Source organism: Phodopus roborovskii, unplaced genomic scaffold (assembly GCF_943737965.1).
Source record: "Phodopus roborovskii unplaced genomic scaffold, PHOROB, whole genome shotgun sequence".
Taxonomy (NCBI): domain Eukaryota; kingdom Metazoa; phylum Chordata; class Mammalia; order Rodentia; family Cricetidae; genus Phodopus; species Phodopus roborovskii.
In genome coordinates, this window is record NW_026126575.1 from 354,857 (window position 1) to 378,461 (window position 23,605).

Here is a 23,605-nt window from a genome sequence, read left to right on the forward strand (position 1 = left end):
ACTTAGCTAAAAAGACTGATTAAAACTTTCCTGAGTAAAGCGGGAACAAATACTTAAACAATATAACTATTTACATATACATACATGTAAATCCCTAAAATAGAGGTAGAGTATAAGTGTCAAGACAAGAGGTAGAACTATAAAGAGCAGCAAGATAAATATCCCAAATTGTATCAATATACAAAATGTCTTGAATACAAGAAAAGTATACATACATAGAATATGGTAAAAAATAATGTGCATAAAACATTGTAAGTGGAAATATTTAACACAATATAACAAAATATAAACTTAATTTTACATAGCTTACCACATAAGAATACACAACAATGTAAGCTGTAAAATACTATCTCATTCTTACTCAAATTCTCAAGAAAATAGGCTAATCTACCTATATCCCATCTAAACCATACCTTTCCCAACCATTCCCTATTCCTGTCTAAAAGATAAACCCGAGTGTAAGCATCACCCAATCCCAAATAACTAAAACCAACCCAAAGACGATGACTATTATCCCAAAATTCCAAGGGTAGGGAAAGGGGGCATCGTTATCTTAAGATTACTTCCTGCTGAAATGGGACGATGATTGCTCCAATGGATCCTGTAGGAAGAAAATTTTTAGCATCCAAATTTCTCAACAGAACTGGCTGTGACATATGTAGCTAGTCACTGTGTGGCAGAAAATTCTTGACTGTAGTTCTATTTGAAACTCTGGCCAGGGTGTAATAAAAAGGTGCACCATTACAGCTAGCTAGTCATGAGTTGTCTCGAGCAAAACAGTCTCAAACCGGTTTTAGGGTGATGTTTGTAGTTCCGATGCATCAGGTTGAGTCAAGCGGAAACGATGATGTGGGGCCCCATCTTCTTTCCGGAGAGTTCAAAGACTGCTGTTAGGAATTGTTATTATTCCTTGTGGAAAAGTTACACATCAATATTAAAATAAAATTTTTAAGTTTTAAGGTATGCATTAGGGAAAGACAACAATAAGCATTAAAAGTATGTGAGAAAATTAGGATTTCAGAGAGAAAATTGCATATAAGATATGAGTCCCCAGATTTTGTTTTCTTCTGCCTTACACCAATTGGCTTCTTGATTTAAGGCAGAAACCATGAATTTAATCTTAACAACATGCTTGAAATTAGGGAAGGAAAGCCAAATCCAACTCCAAAGCCAGCATTGGTTTACAAAAATTGGGACTTCAGGAATACTAGATAGTAGAGAGAAATAGATTTCTATATAGAAATAGTTTACTACAATATTATATATATATATATATATGTATATATATATATATATAATTTACCATATATCAGATTCTGATTCCTTAAGTGATTGTTGATTGTTTCTGAAGAGCTGTCTTCTCTTCTGTAGGCACCTACATGTTCAGTGTCTTTTGGCTGTTTGATGATAGGTTTTCTCTGTTTTCCTGTAAAAACAAGAACAGTACACTTCCCCTACCTTTGAGAGGCCTCCGTACACCTCATAGGACCTAGTTTGTTGGATGACTTGTCATTTCTCTTCATTAAGATGTTTCTCTTGTTCAACTCGAATCTTGATTAACTTAGATGGTATTCATAGTTTTTCTTTTCCTGTAGATACAAATGCAAAACCCCTACCCCAACGTAACACATATCCTGCTTTCCATTCTGAGGTCAGTACATCCTTGAAGTACACTGGCTGATTTAGTTCAGAAGTTTTTTCTATTGTCCAGCGTCTTTCTGCAGCTGTTTTTCCTTTTTCATCAGCATTAAGAAAGTTTAATGTTAATAAAGCATTATGTAATTTGTGTTTGGGTGTTTTGGTTCCTCCTGCCTGTTTATGGAGCATTTCTTTTAAAGTACGATTGGATCTCTCAACCACTGCTTGTCCTGTAGGATTGTGTGGTATACCAGTTATGTGCTTTATCTTGTAATACTCAAAAAACTGTTTCAATTTGCTGGAGACATATGCTGGAGCATTGTCAGTTTTTATTTGTGCAGGTATGCCCATAATGGCCATTACCTCTAAAAGGTGTGTTATAACAGAATCAGCCTTTTCAGAGCTCAGAGCAGTAGCCCATTGAAACCCTGAAAATGTATCTATAGTGTGATGTACATATTTTAATTTTCCAAATTCTGCAAAATGAAACACATCCATTTGCCATATTTCATTCCTATTTATACCTTTAGGGTTCCTGCCTGGTGGTAAAGGAGTTTGGTTATAGAATGAGCAAGTAGGACATTTCCTTACTATTTCCTTGGCTTGTTCCCAAGTGATAGAAAAATCCTTTTTTAAACCTTTGCTGTTCACGTGGTGTTTCTTATGAAACTCCGAGGCTTCTAGCACACTTCCTATCAATAAACGATCAATTTCATCATTGCCTTGTGCTAGAGGACCTGGCAGACCCGTATGGGATCTGATGTGTGTTATATATATAGGATGAGTCCTCTTTCTGATAGTATCTTGTAACTGTATAAACAATGAAGTTAATTCTGTATTGTCAGGAATAAATTCTGCAGTCTCAATGTGTAAAACGACTCTCTCTGCGTATTGAGAGTCAGTAACTATATTGAGGGGTTCTTTAAAATCCATAAGTACCATAAGAATGGCATACAATTCTGCCTTTTGTACAGAATTGTAAGGGCTTTGAACCACTTTGCTAATTTTTCCTGATTTATATCCTGCCTTACCTGATTTGTTTGCATCAGTAGAATGTATGAACTCCAGAAATAGGTGTTTTTCTTACAATGCGTGGAAGAATCCAAATCATTTTCTTTATGAATTTGATTCTCTCAGTTTTGGGATAGTTGTTGCTAATTGTTCCCAAAAAGTTACTGCAAGTTCTCTGCCAATATTTGTTATCTTTCCATAAGGAGGAAATTTCCTCATTAGTTAAGGGTACCATAATTTCTGCTGGGTCCCTTCCTGTTAGCTGACGAAGTCTTAATTTACCTTTTATAATCAAGTCAGAGATCTTTTCTATATATGTTTTTAGTTTTTTATTCTGTTTATGTGGTAGGAATATCCATTCTAATATGATATCTTCTCTCTGCATCAAAATCCCTGAAGGATATTCTCTAGATGGTAATATAACCAGAATACAGTCTAGGTATGGATCCACATGGTCCACATGTGCTTCTAGTATTCTCTTTTCTACCCATTCTAATTCCTTCTCAGCTTCAGCTGATAGTATTCGTGGACTATCCTTATCTCCTTTTAGGGCCATTTTCAAGTTTTTCAAATCATGCCCTTCTACTCCAATTATGGTTTGCAGTTGAGAAATCTCTCCTAGTAATTTTTGAAGATCATTAAGAGTCTGGTAGCGATCTCTCCTGATCTGTACTTTTTGTGGTCTAATTTTCTGTAGACCTATTTTATATCCTAAGTAGTTGATAGACTCTCCTTTTTGTATTTTTTCAGGTGCAATTTGTAATCCCCAGTGAGGTAAAACTTCCTTTACTTTCTCAAACATTTTTTCTAGTATTTCTCCTTTAGAGTCAGCTAACAATATATCATCCATGTAATGATAGATTATGGATTGTGGAAACTGTTTACGAATTATTTCTAACGGTTTTTGTACGAAATATTGGCACAGGGTGGGGCTATTTAGCATTCCCTGTGGCAAAACCTTCCATTGATATCTCTTCACTGATTGAGAATTGTTGTAATTAGGTACTGTGAAGGCAAATTTCTCTTTATCTTGTTCTTGTAAAGGGATAGTGAAGAAGCAATCCTTTAAATCAATAACTATAATAGGCCATTCTTTGGGTATCAAAGAAGGCAAGGGCATTCCAGGCTGTAGAGAGCCCATTGGCTGGATAACTTTATTGATGGCTCTCAGGTCTGTAAGCATTCTCCATTTACCAGATTTCTTTTTGATCACAAATACAGGAGAATTCCAAGGGCTGGTTGATTCCTCAATATGTCCAGCATTTAGCTGTTCCTGAACCAGGCTTTCTAAAGCTTCTAACTTCTCAGAGGTCATAGGCCATTGTCCTACCCAGACAGGTTCCTCTGTTAGCCATTTTAAAGGTAGGGCTTTTGGTTCCTCTGTTTGTTCAGCATTTGTATTTTGTTTTTGTACTGCCTGGATATTTGGTCTCTGTCTTGTATAGTACTTAACAGTATTCTTTCCACAATCATGAGGTTGTCTATGGTTCCTATCTAATACTGGAGGAATGTTAATCTGTGTATTCCATTGCTGTAATAGATCACGACCCCATAAATTTATCACTACATCAGCCACATATGGTCTCAACCTCCCTCTCTGTCCTTCTGGTCCTATACATTCAATCCATCTCGTGCTTTGTTTTACCTGAGACAGGGTTCCAATCCCTAAGAATTGAACATTTACCTCATGCAGGGGCCATCTTTGAGGCCAAGATTTATTAGCTATGATAGTTACATCAGCTCCTGTGTCCAGGAGACCCTCAAACAGTCTATTATTCATCTTAACTATCAATCTAGGCCTATGACTATTTATAGCAGTTTGCCAAAATATACATTTTTCATTTCCTTCTATCATGTTTGATTCAACTTCCGTCACTAGTTTGTCTCCAGAGCAGTATGAGTTTTTATGATAGGCACAGAATTTTCTAATTGTCCTGTGGGAGATTGTCTTCCACTGTGACTGGGAATGTTCAAACCACCTGTGATGTGGGGGCCTTCGAGAGGCCCCCCATGGAGTTTCCCAATGGTAAAGGGTTTCCTTGCTTGTCTCTGGTCGATCTACACTCATTTGTCCAGTGTCTGCCTTTGCCACACCTTCTACATAACCCAGGAGGCTGAGTCCTTCTGCTTGATTCATTCCTGGGGGTGTTATTTCTAGGGAAGCTTTGCCTACAATTTCTTTTTAGCTGTCCTATCTTACCACAGTTATAACATCTGACATGTTGATATCTCTTCAAACCTTTGGGGATGGCTTCTCCTATCCAAGCTTCTAAGTCACCATAGTAAGGAACTCTGTTATCTTGATATCTTCTCTGACCTTTAGATATGGCTTCTCCTACCCATGCTTCAGTCTTATTGTCATTATAATCAATGTTTCTTGTATATAGGACCCATTCATCCAAGGGTGCTGATCGCATTTTTAAAGGCCAAAGCACCTGTTTGCATTGAGGATTCGCATTCGCATAAGCTAAAGATTCTATGAGTATTCGCCTAGCATCTATGTCTGCTATCTCTAATTGTACTGCCCTAGATAGTCTTTCTAGAAAGATACTAAAACGTTCTCTAGGTCCTTGCTTTATCTTGGTATAGGGTTCTATCCTCTCTCCTAATTCATGAACCTTATCCCAAGCATTCAAAGCTGCTGTACTGCATAGAGACAAGATGTGTTCATCATAGGCAGCTTGGGTTTCTGGGTCAGCATAGAGACCCTCACCAAGAATTTTATCTTGGGGAGCTTTATAACCTTTCTTTAAGCCCTGAAGTTCAAGAGCTTTTGCTTCCTCTCTCCATAAAGCCCTCCATTCTAATTGAGAGGAGCTTTCAGGGACAGCTGATATTAATTGATCCCAATCCTTAGGGGTTACCTTGTTATTCCATGCCCATGATTCTACTAATTGCTTCACATAAAGTGAATGCATGCCATAAGAGACTACTGCTTCCTTTATACCTTTTAAATCTTTCATACGTATTGGTTCCCACTGATATGCAACGACACCTTTTGGATGTTTCTTTGTTGCTGGCTTTTCATGAATAGATACAGGGAAAGTTCCCCTGACCCTAAATGGTGTGGAAAATTTTAAATCTTTTTCATGCCCTGTTACCTGTAGTTCTTCTTCTGATGTATCAGACTGAAGGTCTTCTAAAGCCTGAAATCTATTCACCATTGTTTCTTTGAGTGTCTGAACTTCTTGAATCAAATAACTTTCTAGAGACTTCATTGCATCAGTCAGTTTCTTACTTTCTCCAACTACAAATGATTCCATGTTTTTAATCTTATCATCCTTAGATATTATCTGAATGGTGTGTAAACTGCCTTCCAGAAACAATGTTCTATCTGCTAGCTTGCCATTATCCTCAGACATGGAAGAGATTCTGTCATCTAGTCTTTCTATCTGATGTTCCAGTTTTTTAAACTTATTAGTAGCTTCCTCCGACCAGGAGCAAGCTGTTTCTGCTAGTTTGTTAATGCATTGCATTGTTTCTGTTCTGGTTATTGAGGTATCTGACATGAAACAAATTATACCTTTCAGCTCGCCAACGCCATCTTCAATATTCTGAACCTTTCTTTCTATACTTTCTATGGTTTGAATTCTATAATTTTCAATGTTTCGAATCTTTGTCTCTATGCTTTGAATTCTATCATTTTCAATGTTTCGAATCCTTGTTACTAAGTCTCCTATGGTTTGTACAAATTCCTTATTGTTTGCTGTAATCTCAAACCATTTCTTTAAGAATATCATGTTAATGATGAAACCCATTGCTATTACAAAATAAAAGTATATATTGGTCCAGTCATAAGTTTCTTCTGCTAAAATCCCTTCTACATATGAAGTAAAATAATTCCTAAAGTTCTGCATAGTAAAATTATCTGCCATAGTTATGGAACAATTTATCTCAGATTTTATATCAGCTTAAGTTGCAAAGGATGTTACAATTACCTTAGGTGTAATTCTGCTGTCCTGAAACTTTGATGCTTTTAGTTGTATATCTCAGCTTGTGGTAGCTACGCCTGGAGGTGTGTCACCAAATAGCGCCTAGCCGCTGAGGCCCGTCCTAGTCCGGTTCTGCCTAGAAGTGTGCCGCCAAATATTGTCTGGCAGCAGACGATCCTTCTGATTCCAGTCCCTGTAGAATAGCTCTTAACAAACTATGACAAGCAGAATTTTGTTAAAAGGGGACTTTTGGAGTTACTTGTAACACAAGACGAAACGCGTGCAAGCTGGGCTGGTGCCGCCGAGGGGTTCTGAGCAAATGCAAAGTCCCGTGCGGAAATGGGCAAAAAATGTTAAGCGGTAAGTGCCTTCTCAGGTCTGCTTTAGTGGCAAAGATCTCCTTTGCAGTAAGGAAGAGGCAAATGTCCCAAAGCTGTGGTGAGTCCACCTGGTTAAACCCTGCCAGTTGGGGAAGGTGGGGCGGCTTCTGCCGCCTGGGGGCGAAACCCAGGTAAATCCCACTTCTGACACCAGATGTCGCGGTAAATAAGGATCAGGATAAACAAATAGGCCGAATAGATGTTTATTCAGGGAGAAATAACTTACAACCTAGACAGATGAACACCAGGAAATTCAACCCGATCCTCTCCTGTCCGAGTTACGCCAGAAAGAGAGCGCCTTTCCTGGCCCCCTCCGACCTCCTTCCACAGGTCACTTCCGCCCATGGCTCCACACCCCCCAATGGGCGTGGCCAGTGCCACAGAAGGACTATCTCACTACAATTTGCCTTCTTTTTTTTTTTTTGGAGACAGGATCTCACTGTGTCAGCCTGGCTGCACTGGAATTTGCCATGTAGACCAAGCTAGCCTCAAATTAACAGAGATCCTTCTGCCTTTGCCTTTTGAGTGCTAGGATTAAAGACATGCACTATCATGCCACCATGCCCAACTATTTAGTTTGTTTTTTGAAACGGGGCTCTTATACGACCTAGAGCTTGCTGATTAGGCTAAACTGTCCAGCAAGGCTCAGGAACCTGCCTGTTTCTGCCTCTCCATACTGGGATCACAAGTATGCCACTGTGCCTGTCTTTTAAAAGTAGGTTTTGAGGATCAAACCCAGATCTTGTTGCAAGCGCTTTGCTAACTCTCCATCCATCTATCGTCCTTCCTTCCTTTCTTCCTTCTTTTCTTCCTTCCTTCCTTCCTTCCTTCCTTCCTTCCTTCCTTCCTTTGAGGTAGACTGGCCTCAAAAACAAAACAAAACAAAAAACACCAAAAAACAAAAACAAAAAGGAAGAAAAAGAAAAACTGCTGTGATGCTGAGATTATAGGTACTGTCTTAGTCAGTGTTCTATCACTGTGAAGAGACACCATGGCTACAGCAGCTCTTACAAAGGAGAACATTTAATTGGGGCTGGCTTACAGTTCAGAAGTTCAGTCCATTATTATCATGTCAGGAACCATGGCTGCACACAGGCAGGCATGGTGCTGGAGAGGTAGCTTAGAGTTCTACATCTGGATTGGCAGGCAGCTAGAAGAGCAAGTCGTCCACTGGGCCTGCCTTGAGCTTCTGAAACCTGAAAGCCTGCCCCTCCCTAGTGATACTCCAACAAGCTACACCTACTCCACATGACCACACCTCTTAATAGTGCCATTCAAATTTACAAGTCTATGGGGGCCATTCTTATTCAAACCACTACAGGCATATACTCAAAAGTCTGGCTTCCTGGTGACTTATTTTTTTTCCTTATGTGTTTGGGTGTGCATGTCATAGTGTACATGTGGGGGTCAGAGCTGTCCAGAGTGAGTCAGTTATCTCTTCTTTACTGTAGGTCTGGGAGTGAACAGAGGCTGTCAGGCTTGGCTGCAGGTGTCTTTACCCTTTGAGCTATCCTGCTTGGTTACCTCCTAAAATTGTTAAGTTCGTTCTTTCCAGACACAAGTCCAGTATCTCTCTACACACCTCATTTGGATTCTTCCATCTGTAATCCAGGAGTTAGTTGATTGATTGACTGGGACAAAATAGAAGGGTCAGTGTGTAGAGAACTAGATGAGTCTGAACCAGGCCTAAGTAAAAGTGGGGGAGACTGGAAAGTTCAGATTTGGTAGGATTTGTCTACCATTTTGACATGATCTAGGGTGTGGCCCTGATATATGTGGTGGAAAGTACCAAAGGGCATTGCAGTGAAAACATTAAGAAGTTATGCTGTACCATAGGAGCAAATAGCCCTTACAGATTTGAAAGCAGTCAGGGTGGTGGTAAGTTGTTGTGAGGTAGAAGTGAGGACACCAGAGGCTTCAGTAACTACTGAGGAGTGAGTAGGAGGGCAGAGGTCAGAAAAGCCAAGTCCCATGAACTCAAAGGAGTAGGAATTTTTACAGGAGGTGGAGGAGTGTGATAGCTGAATTAACAAGGAAAACATGGAAAATTCACTCCTGTCCTGAGGTGCTGAGGAGTGTCAGAGGTGACCCCTTTTCTGAGGTGCTGAGTGGTATCAGAGATGACTTCCTACGCTGAGGTGCTGAGGAGTGTTTAAGGGTGTTTACTGTAGGCCCTGTGGACTGCTGTAGGAGCGGGCCTGAGGATATGGGTGATTTATTATTTTGGCTTATTACAGAGCTCAGTTGTTTATTGCTATCTAGATATAATTTGTAGTATTCACTTGACAACTTTGTGTTTATTAGAAGGAATTACTTTTTTCCTTCTACTTTAATAATTTATGTTTACTGTCAGATATTTTATATGCATATACATATTTTCTTTTGTCCTAGCTCTGGCTAGCCTGCAACACACTATGTAGATCAGGCTGGTCTCCAGTTGAAGAGATTTTGCCTGCTTCTGTCCTTTTAGTGTTGGGATTGAAGACATGTACCACCATGCCTGGCTGGCTGGCTTGTTTATTTTTTCTTTGGGTTTGGGTTTGGGTTTGAAAAGAAGATTTAGGGGCCTGGGGAGATGACAGAATTGGTAAAGTGTTTGCCACACAAGCGTAAAGACCCGAGTTTGGATCCTCAGGACACATGTGAAAAGCCAGGTGTGTGGTGGACTATGCCTGTGATCCCAGTGCTAGGGAGGTGGAGAGAGGAGTCAAGGGGCTTGGTGACCAGTCTAGCCAAGTTGATGAGTTCCAGGCCCAATGGGAGATCCATGAGAGCATGTGCACATACATCCTTCTATCCACATCCCAAAAAGATTTTGCATAGACCCTGCAGAAGCCTCTTTAGCACTTGTTTTTTTAATTTGCTAGTTTGTGCGTGTGCTTTATTGTAGGAAGTTTCTATTCACCTTTACCTTTCTAGGCCTAGTGATCAGATCAGTAGTAGCTTTTGGTTATCTTGTCTCACTTCTGAAAGGAATCCCTTTACCTCAGGAGTTGCTAACTGATGGAGGCCATGTACCCTGAATCTCTGCTATGTGGTCTCTAGATAAAAGGGAAGGTTTATCATTGGTAGACAAAAAATAAAAAGCTCAGTTTATGAATTAGAAATGCTATCCTGTTTGGTCTTTCCAGGTCATGAACCAAAATGGTTAGCACAGAAGTCTCCATCAAAGGCTGCCCTTTCCTTAACTTAGTGACCTCTTGATATTTTAGGCAGGACCCTATGTACACAAATCCACTCATTCAGAAGTCTGGAAAAAGTGACATAGTGTTTACAGATTTACGTAGAATTTAGTACATCCTCTTATATACCCATTTATTTATTTATTTATTTATTTATTTATTTATTTATTTATTTTGAGACAAGTCCTGCTATGTAGGTCAGATTTGCCTTGAATTCATTCAAAATCCTCTTGCTCCAGCCTCCTGAGTTTTAGATAGGTAAAGCCATTCTGCCTGTCCTATCTGTCCATCAGCTCTTTTCTATTATAATATAGCCTGCACCTGTTCAGTACAGACAAGGTTGCCTGTTCCCCAATATTCTCTATCCAGGCTGGTTGAGTCTTGGGAACATGTGATGATTGGTTGTGGAGAGCCAGCCAGTGCTTCAGTCTTCACCACAGACATGGATAGTGGAGGGAGCTGCTGGGTTACCTGTATCTGAGTAGTTGCTTTAGGTGGCTTTACTCTCTCACTCATGAGTTCTCAGTGCACACCTCTTTTTAGTGTTTATTTTACCAATTTACTTAATTTCTTTGCTTTCAAGCTGTGCTTGCCTTTTTTTTTTTTTTTTTTTTTTTTATGCTTTCCCTAATGTGCCTAGGAAGTTTACATTGAATTACTACATTAAAGTCAGATTTCAAATAGCTAAAATCACATAAGGGAGGAACTATGTTAAAGGTCACAAAGCTAGATTCAAATGGAGTATAATCTGTTTCTCCTCTGAAGTGTTTGGCACTTTCTAAAAGACTAATGGTGAAGACAGCAGTCCTAAGTTGATTGTGTTCCCCAAAGTTAGAAGTAATGAACTTGCTTACAAATTCAGGTTCATCTCCTAGGAAATTTCAGTGTCTTGTTTCAACCCTTTGGCTTGTTTGGACTGATGGTCGGGAGTTTGTTAATAGTTGGAGGATAAAGGCCTAAACACAGGGAAGCTCTGATTTATTTGTGGAATGGGTAGATTTGCTTTTCCTTGATCTGTACCTTAAAGACATGCTCTCTATTTATAAGTGCTGATGGAGACATGGCACCATGCTCTGGGGACAGAGTGAGGGTGTTGGGCCATCTGTGGCTGCCAGGCAGAGGAAGCAGGAAGCAGGGCACTTGTGGGTGGTTTGGGGGAACTTGGGATTAGAAGAAAGGACATTTGTAACCAGGTGTCAGAGGTTCACACAGATGGGTCATTTGTGGCCCATAGGGTTGGCAGGAAGCAGTGAGTCATGCTGGCAGATTGACAAGGGTTTGAAAAAGAAGAAATTCTTAGTAATTACTAGGAACCCTTTTTCTATTTAGAACAGAGGGTCTCAATAAGGGGGCTGTTTTGACCCCAGAGACATTTGGCAATGTGTAGAGATGTTTTTTGTTGTCACAAACTAGGGGTAGTGTGTGGGGTGATAGAGTGTATATTGCCAACATAAAATGGGCAGGCACTAGAGCTACTTCTGAATACCCAGGTCAGCCCCCATAAAGGAGTCTGTAGCTAAAAGGCAGCCATGCTTGACCCTGGGCCCCACCAGCCCTACCCTAATGGTTACTTAAGTTGTTAGTGAGATGATTACACATGCAAAACATACTTGAATTTCATGGATGATGGCAAAATTGAGTTTGTGACTCTTAAAAATTGAAGCTGGACATTGTAGATAGCATGTACCTGTAATTCTAGCATTTGGGAAGATAGAGGCAGGAGGATCATTAGTTAAGGGCAGCTCAGCTGTGTGAGACCCTGTCTCAAAAAGAAAGAAAGAGAAAGGCAAACTTGGACCATAACTCTTGTAACCTTAGCATTTCAGGGTAGAGACACTAGATCTTGAGTTTGAGGCCACCGTGGCTACATAAGCAAGATTCTGCCTCGCCTTTCAACTCCTGCCCCCTGAAAAGAAAAGAAAAGAAAATCTAGGCAAAGCTCATACAGTTAGCTGTCTTAAAGCCAACAGTTAAGTGGTGTTTAATACATCATCAGCTATTACCCTGTTCTGGAAATTTTGTTGTTTTTTGATAATAGCATGTTACTAGATATGAATCAGTATCTCTAATTACCTATTTAATTAGTTTTTGAATTAAGTGTCATGTAGCCCAGGCTGCCCTAGAACTACTAGTCTTCCTTTGTTTAGCAAGTGCTTTGATTGAGATATACATCACCATTAGAGGCTTTAACTTAAAAAGATAATTTTGTGTGTGTGTGTGCGCGCGCATGCACATCTTTGTGAGTGTATGTGCATGGGTATGTATTTTTTTTTGGTGTGTGTTGTGTTTTTGTGTGTGTGCATGTGGAAGCCAGAAGAGGGTGTTGAATCCTCAGAGTTAGAGTGCATGGTCTGTGCTGGGTGGTGGTCCTCATGATTTTGTGATATTTACTTTCTTTGTGGGTTAAAATAATTCTTTTCATATCAGATCAAATTCAGAGTTTAAAAGAAATGAGGGAGGAAGGAGAGGGAGAAAAACAGAAAAATAAACAAGACTAAGGAAGGAAAGTAGGCCAATGTGGTTGCTTTTATCCCTGCCAGGTATGTGGTCCACTAGAAACCCACTGTTTCAGGTTCCCATGCAGACTCCCTGGTTGATTCTTAAAAGACCCTCCATTGTTTATTTCGTTATCTTTACCTATATAGAGGAGAAAATGGCAGAAAAATTACACACCCTACCTCCCATCCTCCATATTTCCTTCAAGACTCTGAAATTATGTGTGATAAGGTATGGGTACCCAGAAGAACTGAAGTGTTTGGTCTTTGGGGTCTTCTCTAAGTCCTTGAGAGGTAGGCTATGCTGAGGTCAGTATCTACATAGAGAGCACCCAACCAGTGACCATGAAATTTCTTTAGAAGACAGAAGAAGTGAAGATTTCTGATGGGAGATGTCATTCTGTATATGTTTCTCATACTGGTTAATAAATAAAACACTGTTGGCCAATAGGAAAGGAAGATAGGAAGGACTAGGAAACGAGGAGGAAATAGGAAGTAGTAAGGAGGAGTCAAGATGGAGAGTCTGGAGAGAGCTGGACGCCAGCCGCCTCCCTGGTAAGAGAAGGCCATGTGAAAATACATAGATCAGCAGAAATGGGTTAATACTTAAGACAGAGCTAGCCAATAAGAAACTAGTACCTGGCCAACAGTATAATATCAAATACAGAGTCTCAGTACATTATTTAGGGCTGGCGGTGTGGTGGCAGGACAAGACCAGGCGGTGGACGGAAAAACCCGTACTCCTTACAGATTTCCCTGGAAGATGTTTGTTTGAGACAGGGTCTTACTGTGTAGTATTAATTGACCTGGAACTTGACAAGCCATAGCGCCAGGCAATGGTAATACACACCTTCAATTCCAGCAGCCATACTAGCAAGCCTTAGAGCCAGGCAGTGGTGGCATACACCTTTAATCCCAAGATTTGGGAGACAGGCAGATCGATCTCTGTTATTTCAAGGCCACACTGAGCTATGCAAAATTGATCCAGTCTTAAAGAGAAACTGCTCACACAGAGGTGATCTCAGCACTTAGGATCACACACCTTTAATCCCAGGATACGAGAGGTACAAAAAGAAGAAGCAGTCTTAAATTATTAGTTTCTAGCCACGTTGAGGAGATCATAGCAGTCTGAGTGAATCTGAGGAACAGTGAAATTGGGAGCAGTCTGAGTATCACCCCTTTGGTTTGAGCATAGGTAGAGATAAGAGCTAGTGGCCAGCTGATTTGCTTTTCTGATCTTCAACTTGAAGCTTGAACCTCAATATCAGTCTCTGGGTTTGTATTATTCATACTACAGAAGAGTTTGGTACTTTGATTTTACAATTGTCAATGCTGTGAATGCACTTTGCATAAGCAAGCACACACTACAAAATTGTAGAAATATAATTGTTTTAGGGTTTTAATGCTGTGAAGAGACATCATGACCTCAGCAACTCTTATAAAGGAAGAATTCATTGGGGCTGGCTTACAGTTCGGAGGTTTAGTCCATTATTGTCATGGTGGTCAGCATGGTGGTAAATAGGCAGACATGGATTGAGATAGTTGGAATAGGAGACAGCTACGTAGCTGAGAGTTCTAAAACTGAATCCATAGGCAGCAGGAGCAGACCATGAGCCATGAGTCTGCTTGAGCATCTGAGACCTCAAAGCCTGTCCTCAGTGATACACCACACCTACTCCAGCAAGGCCACATATCCTAATAGTGTTACTCCTTGTGAACCTATAGGGCCATTTTCATTTAAACTGTCATATTCTACTTCCTGGTCCCCATATGTTTATAGCTATATCATAATAAGAAATGCATTTAATTCAACTTCCAAAGTCCCCATAGTCTATTAACATTGTTTGAAAGTCCAAAGTTCAGTCTCTCCTGAGACTCATGCAATTTCTTAACTGTAATCCCCTCTAAAATCACAAAGAAAAAGCACACCATATACCTCCAACATACAGTGACACAGGATATACACTACAGTTCCAAATACAGTTCCAAATGGTAGCATAGTGAGGAAATCCTGGATCAAGCAAGATGGAAAACCAGCTAGGCAGACTCCAACCCTGCATCTCCATGTGTGATGTCAAAGCATTCTTCAGATCTCCAACTCCTTTTGGCTTTGTTACTGTAAGACACTTCTTTCTAGTGGGCAGGTTCCACTCCCTGTTAGCAGCTGTTCTCGGCAGGTATCCCATGGCTCTAGCATCTCTTAACATTTTGGGGTCTCCAAAGGCAATCCAGGCTTCACCTTTACAGCTTCACACAATGACTCCTCTAAACCCCCATGCAGGGCCAGCTCTGCTACATGTCTGGCCTCAGTGGCTTTCCTTAGTCACAGAGGGTGATTCCATAACCCCTTTCTTGTAACCTTGACTTTAAATCCATAACCATTTGGCAAAGCTACCAAGTTCTCCTGCTTGCTTCCTGGCACTGGGACATGGCCCTTTTTTTCAATTACACCTTTACCAGCTTTCTGTTTTTATTGGTTTCATTTGCTGCCTAAGCTTGTCCATCCTTGTACTTGCTTTGTAGACCAGGCTGTCCTCAAACTCTGAGAGCTCCTGAGTGCTCAGATTAAAGGTGTGTAACACCATGCCTGGACCTAAGCTTTTCATTAATTCCTTTTCACAGGTTGGAAGCTTAGCTGGATGGGTTCTAGCCCTGAAGTCTCCCTTTATTCCATTTAACATCAGGCTTTTCTTTGATCAGTTTATCTCCATGAATGGGGTTAGCTCCTTTCCACTTCTTGGTGCCCCTTTTCTCCTCAATCTATACATTTTGTATTTTTCCTTGCTCAGCTTGCTTCTTTTCATTATGAATATGCATAAGAGTGAACACTAATAAACGCACAACAGAATCCATACTAGGCTGTTTTGAGATTTCCTCTGCCAACGAAATTAATCCAAAAACTTAAATTTAGCCTCAGGCAGACTTTTTTGGACAAGAGCAAAAAGCAGCCACATTCTTTGCCAAAATATCAGAAGAACAATATTTAGGCTACATACTAAAATTCTTTCCCTCTGAAACCTCTTAAGCCAGTTCAAATCACCCTCAGTGTAACTCTTCCATGTTCTTACTAGGATGGCCCATTAAACCCCACTTAAGTGTTCAACCGCTTTTCTAATCCACAGTCCCAAAGGTCAGAATTCTCCAAACAAAAACATGGTCTTTCCTATCACAGGAGTACCTCAGTTCCTGGAACCAACTTCTTAGGGTTTTATTGCTGTGAAGAAACACTATGACCATGACGACTTTTATGAAGGAAAACATTTAATTGGGGCTGCCTTATAGTTCAGAAGTTTAGTCCATTATCATCATGGTGGGAATCTTGGCGACATGCAGGTAGTTATGGTGATGTAGAAATAGCTGAGAGTTCTACATCTGGATCTGTAGGCAGCATGAGCAGACTGTGAGCCACTAGTCTGGCTTGAGCATCTGAGACCTCAAAGCCCACTCCTAATGGCACACTTCAACAGAACCATACCTACTCCAGCAAGGCCATATCTCCCTAATAGTGCCACTTTTGTGAACCCATGGGGCCATTTTCATTCAGACTATTACTACTACTACTACTCACACACACAGTAATTTTAAAAATTGTGTGTGTGTGTATGTGTATGTGTATGTATCACATATATATGGGTGACTGTGGAGAAAGAAGAGGTATTGGGGTCTCTCTGGAACTGGAGTTAAGTGTGTAGGTATGTATAGAGCCATTTTAGAAATTGTAAATTTTGCCTTAGTTCTAACCCAAAATTCATTTAACAATTTTTTAAAAAGTAAAACTCAAATCAGCAATGCAAAAGATAATTTAAAAATTGTTTTTTAATTTATGTGTACTTATGATTACCTGTTGTTTTTATGTTCACTATGTGTATATATTGAGACCAGAGAAGTGTCTTTCAGAGGCCAGAAGAGGGTGTTGGATCCCCTAGAACTGAGTTATAAGCCATTGAGAGTTGCTTGATGTGGGTGCTGGGATCTAAACTGAGATCCGTCACAAGAACAGCAAGTACTCTTAAACACTAAGTCATCTTTCCAGCCCTTCAAAGAGCAGTTTTAAAAACCAAATATTCTGACATAATACAAGCTACAGCTATACTAATTTGATACATTTTGAGGAATGACAATGGGACAATATTAAAAGTCATTGTTTTACATAATTAAACCATTAAATGTTACTATAAGTGCAGAAAAGATGTTTCAGTTAATATATGCTGGCATTATGTAGTGGTAAATGTGTAAAGTGTAAAATGAATGATACAACACAGATGAGAGATGCCAGAAACACCTCAAATTCATTGCATATTTGATTTTGAGTTCATTTGTGATCTTTTGCAGGTAAAATGTGTGGAGTCTGCTATGTTACCCCCATAGTCATTATCATACTAATAGCTGATTGTTAGTGCTTCTGTGCTAAGTGCCTTAATTAGAGTCATCCTTTTTATCCCAATATCCCTATGAGGGTTACCTGACTTCTGAGAGAAGCAAATTTACTGAGACCACATTGATTTCTGTTATTAGGTGATGTGTTGTTCATTCTAAGCAACAAACTTTTTAAACAAATAATGTGGCACCATGGCTCTAGTAAGGAGGCTTAGCGGGTAAAGGTGCTTTCTACCAAGCCTTATGATTTTGATTCCCATTGACCGATACTGGATTCCAGAGTGTTGCCATATCTGCAGCTGAAGTTCTGAAACCTATGTATGACCCTTTCCTCCCTATCCATGGTAGCTATCATGCCCCTTTTGTCTTAAGAACTTGAGTACTCTTAGTACCTCATGTAAGTGGGATCATTCAGTGTTTCATCTTTTGTGGCAGTTTTATTTCGTTTAGCATACTGTTTTTAAGGTTTGTTCATTCTGTGGCATGCATCTACGTTTCCTTCTTTTTAAATGCTTAATAATATTCTGTATGTACCAGATTTTCTACCAGTCAGCTCTTGACAGGTGCTTAGATTGCTATTACCTTTTGGCTAGTGTGAAAGTGGATGTGTAAATACTTTGCCTAAACCCTTTTGCTTTGGTTATATAACCAGATGGGAAATTGCTACATCATATGGTAATTCTGTGCTCAGTATTTTGAGGAATTGGCAAATCACGTTTCGTAGCAGCTGCATCATTTTGTGTTCCTATCAGTGGTGCACAGGCTCTCCAGTTATTCTGCATCCCTGCCAATGCTTGCTGTTTTATCTTATTTTAGTTTTTTCTTTTTTTAGAAGGGGGTCTCTGTCTAACTCAGGCTGGCATTGAATTGGCTATGTATCCCAGAGAATTCAAAATCTTGAAATCTCTTGTCTTACTAACAGGTGTGCACGTCCACAGCTGGCTATGGCTGGATTTTTGTGTGTTAATTTGTAGCTTGTACTTTGATGCATTTGTTAGCTTTTTATTCTATCTAATAGATAATTTTTATATTTTATGTACATTTTCATACTTCTTACAGTAACTGTGTCACACAAAAGAAAAATAGAGAATAGAAAGGCTAGAAAGTAGGCATTGTTTCTTTTAGTATAGATTTATTTTTTATTTTGTATGCATGGTATATGTATACTATGTGCCCACAAAGGCCCAGAGAATAGAGTATCAGTTTCCCTAGGAACTGGAGTTATAGATGGTTGTGAGCTGCCATGTGGGTGCTGAGAATTGAATCTGGGTTCTCTACAAGAGCATCCAATGCTTTTAACTGCTGAGCTATTTCTCCAGCTTGGTGCTCTTTATTATTTATTTTCTGTCATCTCTTCCATGTTTATGTCAACTTCACATCTATAATCACAGACAAGATTGGGCTCTGGTTATAGAATGTCAGTGTTGAACATTAGCTTCAGCATATACTATGTGTCCATGGGTAAGCTACCTAATACTCTGTTTCCAGTTCCTTTTCCTTGAAGGAATTTTTTACGTTTATTTACTAACAAACAGATTTTTGTTGTTGAACCTAAGTTTTTAATTTTGTTTACTTTATCATATACTTCTGTCTTAGTTGCTGTTCTGTTGCCGAGAGTACACACCATGACCAAGGCAACTTAGTTAAAGGAAGAAATTAAATAACATTGAGGGCTTGCTTACAGTTTCATAGGGTGAGTCCATGGCCATCATGGTGGGAGTGTGGTAGCATCAGGCATGGCACTGGAGCAGTAGCTGAGTACTTGTGTCTGAAAGCTGGAAGCAGACAGAGTGAGACTGGGCCTGGCCTGGGCTTTTGAAACCACAAAGCCCCCTCTCCCCCTCCCCCCCACCTTCCACCCCCACCGCCACCCCCACACACCTCAGCCAACAAGGCCACACCTCCTTACCTTCCCTAAACAGTTCTTTCAACTGGAGATCAAGTATTCAAATATATGAACTCTTGTGGGTGCCTTTCTCATTCAAACCATCACAACTATTAAAATCAGTCCCTACTTTATTTTTTTTCTGATTTCTGTAGGAATTAAGTTCGATTTCATGGCTTTGATTGTAGTGTTAAGTTTGCTGCCTTTGTTGTTTAAGTCATCATTCAGGGTTTTAATTTCAGATTTAGCTTTTCCTAGGTTAGAATCACTTTGTTTTTCCTTTTGGTTTTTCAAAACAGGGTTTCTCTATGTAACAATCCTGGGTGTCCTAGAACTCACTCTGTAGATCAGGCTGGCTTCAAACACATGGCAATCGTCTTTCCTCAGCATCCCAGTTGATGAGAATGCAGATATGAAGCTACCATGCCTGGGTTTACATAGACAGTTGTGACTCTGACTGATTTATATTTAAGTCAAGGAATAGGGGGACCTTTTAGCTTGGTGGTGTTTGCAGTGAACTGCTCATGCCAGGACTCAGCCCTTCAAAGACAGTTCGGCCAGCTGATCTGGACAGGTCATTGGGTGGAGATAATATCCACTCATAGTGCTGAGCAAGGTCCTGTGGTGTGGACTTTGGTTCTGTTGGAAAAGTTTGGTGTCTGCAGTCTAAATCCCTCTTTTACATTCTGCTGGGTTACCTCTATTTATGGCCAGAGTACATTGCTTTTCCTTTGAAAGCCTGTGAGACCTCCTTGGTCCTGCTCCATTTTAACCGGATGTAAGACATCCTTCAAAGTTATAGGCAGGTGGACTAGCATATTTTCTGGTTTTCAGCTTAATACAGGTTTGCTCTATTTTGTGTTCCTTTTGTTTACTTTAGAAGAAACTGTAGCTAGGGTGGCACATGTCTATAATCCCAGCACTTGGGAGGCAGGAGGATCCAGAGTTCAAAGACAGCCTGGGATACATGACACGTTGTCTCCAAAAACCAAACCAAACCAAACCAAACAAAACAAGAGCCCCAAAGTAACTATGGGCAAAAGTCAGTTGATTATTGCTGTCTCACCTAAATGTTCTCTAAGATAATTCTCTTAAACCATTCCTCCTGATGAGGGTGTTAATCTTCTTCCCCATTTCTATGTGAAGCATGTGACTGTTCACAACAAGCAGAGAGGTCAAGGATAATCTGTAATGTTCAGTCAGTCACTGACCTGATTAAATGGTTGGAGATAGAATTCTACCTGCATCACTTTTTGTTTTGTTTGGAGACAGATTCTCACTATATAGCCCTGGCTGGCCTAGAAGTCAGTATGAAGATTAGGCTTGACTCCAGGAATCTTCCTGCCTCTGCCTCCTAAGTGCTAAAATTAATTGCATATACTCCCCATGCCCAGACTGTATCACTCTTGATTCAAGGTGAAAATCTGTTTTTTGAGACATAAAAAAAATTACTGAGTTAAAAATGAGTAAATGTGAGTTGGTTTAGTGTTAAGTATAATCTATCTAGAAGGCTTTGATCTATTCCCTTGTCTGTAAGGGTTTGTGTCATGGTAGTTTGCAGTAGTCATTAATTTGTGTTTGACAAATTATTTTATCCATTTGGGCACTTTTAAGAGTTAGAGATGAGTCATCAGATAATCATAGGAAATTAAAATATTATTAGTAACCAAGACAGATTTCTTCCTGGGTTGTAGAAAGCCTTTCCTGCTCACAACACAACCTTGTGTATCTCTGAGATTGTTTTCTAATATCCACCTGCTTTAGTTTTTCAGTAGTCCTTGAATATGCCAGGTGTGCTCCTGCCTTCTCAGGCTTGGATATACTTCCTCCAGCTAGCCCCTCTTAATTCTGTTCACATGTCACCTTTTCAGGGAGTCCTTCCTGAAACCTTGTTTTAAACTTGTTTTCCCTTTACCCTTTTGTACATAGTGTTACTACATTTTCTGCTTTGTTTTTCTATATGAATCTTGTCACAGTTCAGTCTGTACCTAAATGTATATATACATTTTATGGTCCGTCTCCCTGTTTACATGCAAGATCCATGAGGGCAGAGACTTTTGTCAATTTTGCTTACTATTGTATCCTTAGTATTTAGAGAATTACCTAATATATGGTAGTGACTGAGCGTCTTAGTTTTGTTTCTGTTGTGATAAAACACTGATCAAGAAGCAACTTGGGGGAGGGGAGGGACATAGAGCTGGAGTTTCAGGGACTATGGAGGAAAGCTGCTTACTGGTTCACTCTCCATGCCTGCTCAGTTTGCTTTCTTATACAACTCAGGACCACCTGCTTAGGGGTATCACTACTTAGCAATGATATTGCCCAGAGAGGGGACTGGCCACATTGGAGTATGTTCTCCCACTTCAATCATTAATCAAGAAAATGCCGCATAGACATGCTCACAGGACAGTATGATGGAGACAGATCCTTAATTATTGAGATTCCCTTTTTTTTGATGTGTTTAGGTTTGTGTGTCAAATTGACAAAAACTAACCAGTATAATGAGCAAGCATTTTGGTGAGTGAGCAGGTAGGTAGTGGTGGCCTCTAATGCCATTCAGCAATGTGTGGCATGGGTGATACATACCTGTTGTAGATCACTGAGCCTAAAGTATTTTCAAAGTTCTAAGGCTCATTATTCAAGAAGTTTCCCTACATGTTTTTAGTGGGTCAGGCCCTGGCTTTGTACCTCCAGTGTTCTGTACAGCTAGTGACATAGCACACAGGAAGGATTCATGACAAGCAGCTGAACCAAACTGCTGTGACTTGTAAAGACAGAAGTGTAATTTTTTTGTTCAGTTAGGACCTGGTTCAATAGGGAAAAAATGGACATGTGACAGCTCTGTGATTTGAGTGTTGCAGAGAAGGGCTATAAGAGAGGGATGTGGGAGAATGGAAACCAAGTACTGCTATACCCTGCTTTTACGTGGGTTCTGGGGGTTGGAATTCAGGTCCTCATGCTTTTGCAAAAAAACACTTTGCCCTATGAGCCATCACCTTAGTCCTGAGTGTGTTCATTTAAACATATTTGGGAGGTTACAAAGCTTTGTGCCTGCCCTTGAAGAATTTGTTATGAAACAGAGGAGATTTGGTATGTTAAAAGTAATTATAATTTTATGATTAGTAAAATAGGTGTTAAGTGGTTTGAGAGTGAGGAAAACGGTACCCAAGGGTCAGGATATAGAAGGCTTCTGGTCATACCCTGACTAGGTTGACTGGGAACATTTGTGTCCAGATGCTGGGCTTCTGGGAGAATCCAGATGAAAGCTAGGGCTGAGATTCATGTTAGTGGGGGTAGCATTACTGTAAGGTGCTGAAATGCTATGTTTGGATTTTGAAAATACTGGAAAATGACTGAAATTATTATCTTTACTGAAGGCATGATGGCCCTGTTGATGAAAATTGAGGACAAAGGAAGGGGAAGGTTTGTGCCAGAACACATTTGTTAAAGGGCCTGAATGGAGAGGCTGCTGTTTGGTCGGAGTATAGAGCTTGGGAGAGAGCAGAACCCCAGAAGACTCCACACTTACTCTCCTTCCTCAGTGTTTTTTGTTTGAGACAGAATCTCTCTGTGTAGTCCTGGCTGTCTTGGAACTCTCTATGTAGGCCATGCTGACTTTGAACTTACAGAAATCTGATCTGTCTCTGAGTGCTGGGGTTAAAAGTGTGGACCACCATACCTGGTCATCAATGGGTTTTCATGTCTCTGTTTTAGCCTGAAATGTTTCTCCTCCGAGAAATCCCCCTTCTGCATCAGCTCGTGTGCTCTTGTTATTTATTTCAAGATCAAGGGTGATGGTTGGAACTTTCTAGTGAGTTAATTTTGTTGATGCATACTGTTGTGGGGCAAGAAGAAAAGAAAGTGAATCAGTCACATGCTTCTAGAGTAGTGCACCCTACTACTCTAGAAGAGGAGGAGCCAATGCAGCAAAGAACTTTGGAAGCATTGAGTGAAGCTTGACTGTTGAGCCACAACAAGGCTGTCTACCTGCCTGCCTGCCAGAGCTAGGAGGACCAGTTCAGAAATGGGCCTTGGTCTTAGGGACAACACAGATGTGCTTATTCTGAGACTGCCCTTAGAATATATTTCCTATGTGTTGAATGCTGCTTTACCAGCCTATTAATTTTTAATATTTGACTCTGGTGCAATGGCTGGCATTGAGGTGCAGGAAAACAGCTTGTGTTTTTATGGAACTGGTCAGAGTGACAGGAGAGTCAGGGTACTGTTACCTTGAGCTCTAATGGTTCTGAAAGGATGAGGTCACTCTCTTAGCTTCTCTAGCTTATAAAGGAATGGGTATGTTCTTGTAGGATTCTATGCCCTGTGATTTTGATAAATGCCTTCTTATCTGGCTACAGAGAGAAACAGCTTCAGTGAACAAGGCTCCCACTTCTGTCTATGATTTACATGCCTCTGCTGAATTCTGAAAATTGCTGCTAACCCTTGAACTTCCTTGAGAATTTGAATATTATACACTAAATAATATGCAGAGTGTAGAGCAGCTAATGATAGTTGTAGTTTAGAGTGTTCTACCCAGTCTCTCTAGCCCATTGGTTTTCCATTAAATGGTTTATGGTCTCCCCAAATCCTTTGGTTGAGTACTGCACCCCAAGAGCTGACAAGGATACTGCTGAGGGGCACCATGCCTTTCTTTGATGTGCATAAAAGGTTGGACATTAGCCTAAATCCTAGATCCTCCTTTAAT

General features: G+C 40.2%; 1 protein-coding gene across 1 annotated transcript in view; it reads left to right on the top strand.

Moving 5' to 3' along the window:
- The window catches only part of Aak1 (AP2 associated kinase 1), a 147,792-nt gene that overhangs the window by 22,713 nt on the left and 101,474 nt on the right, over positions 1–23,605 (top strand). The window lies entirely within an intron of this gene.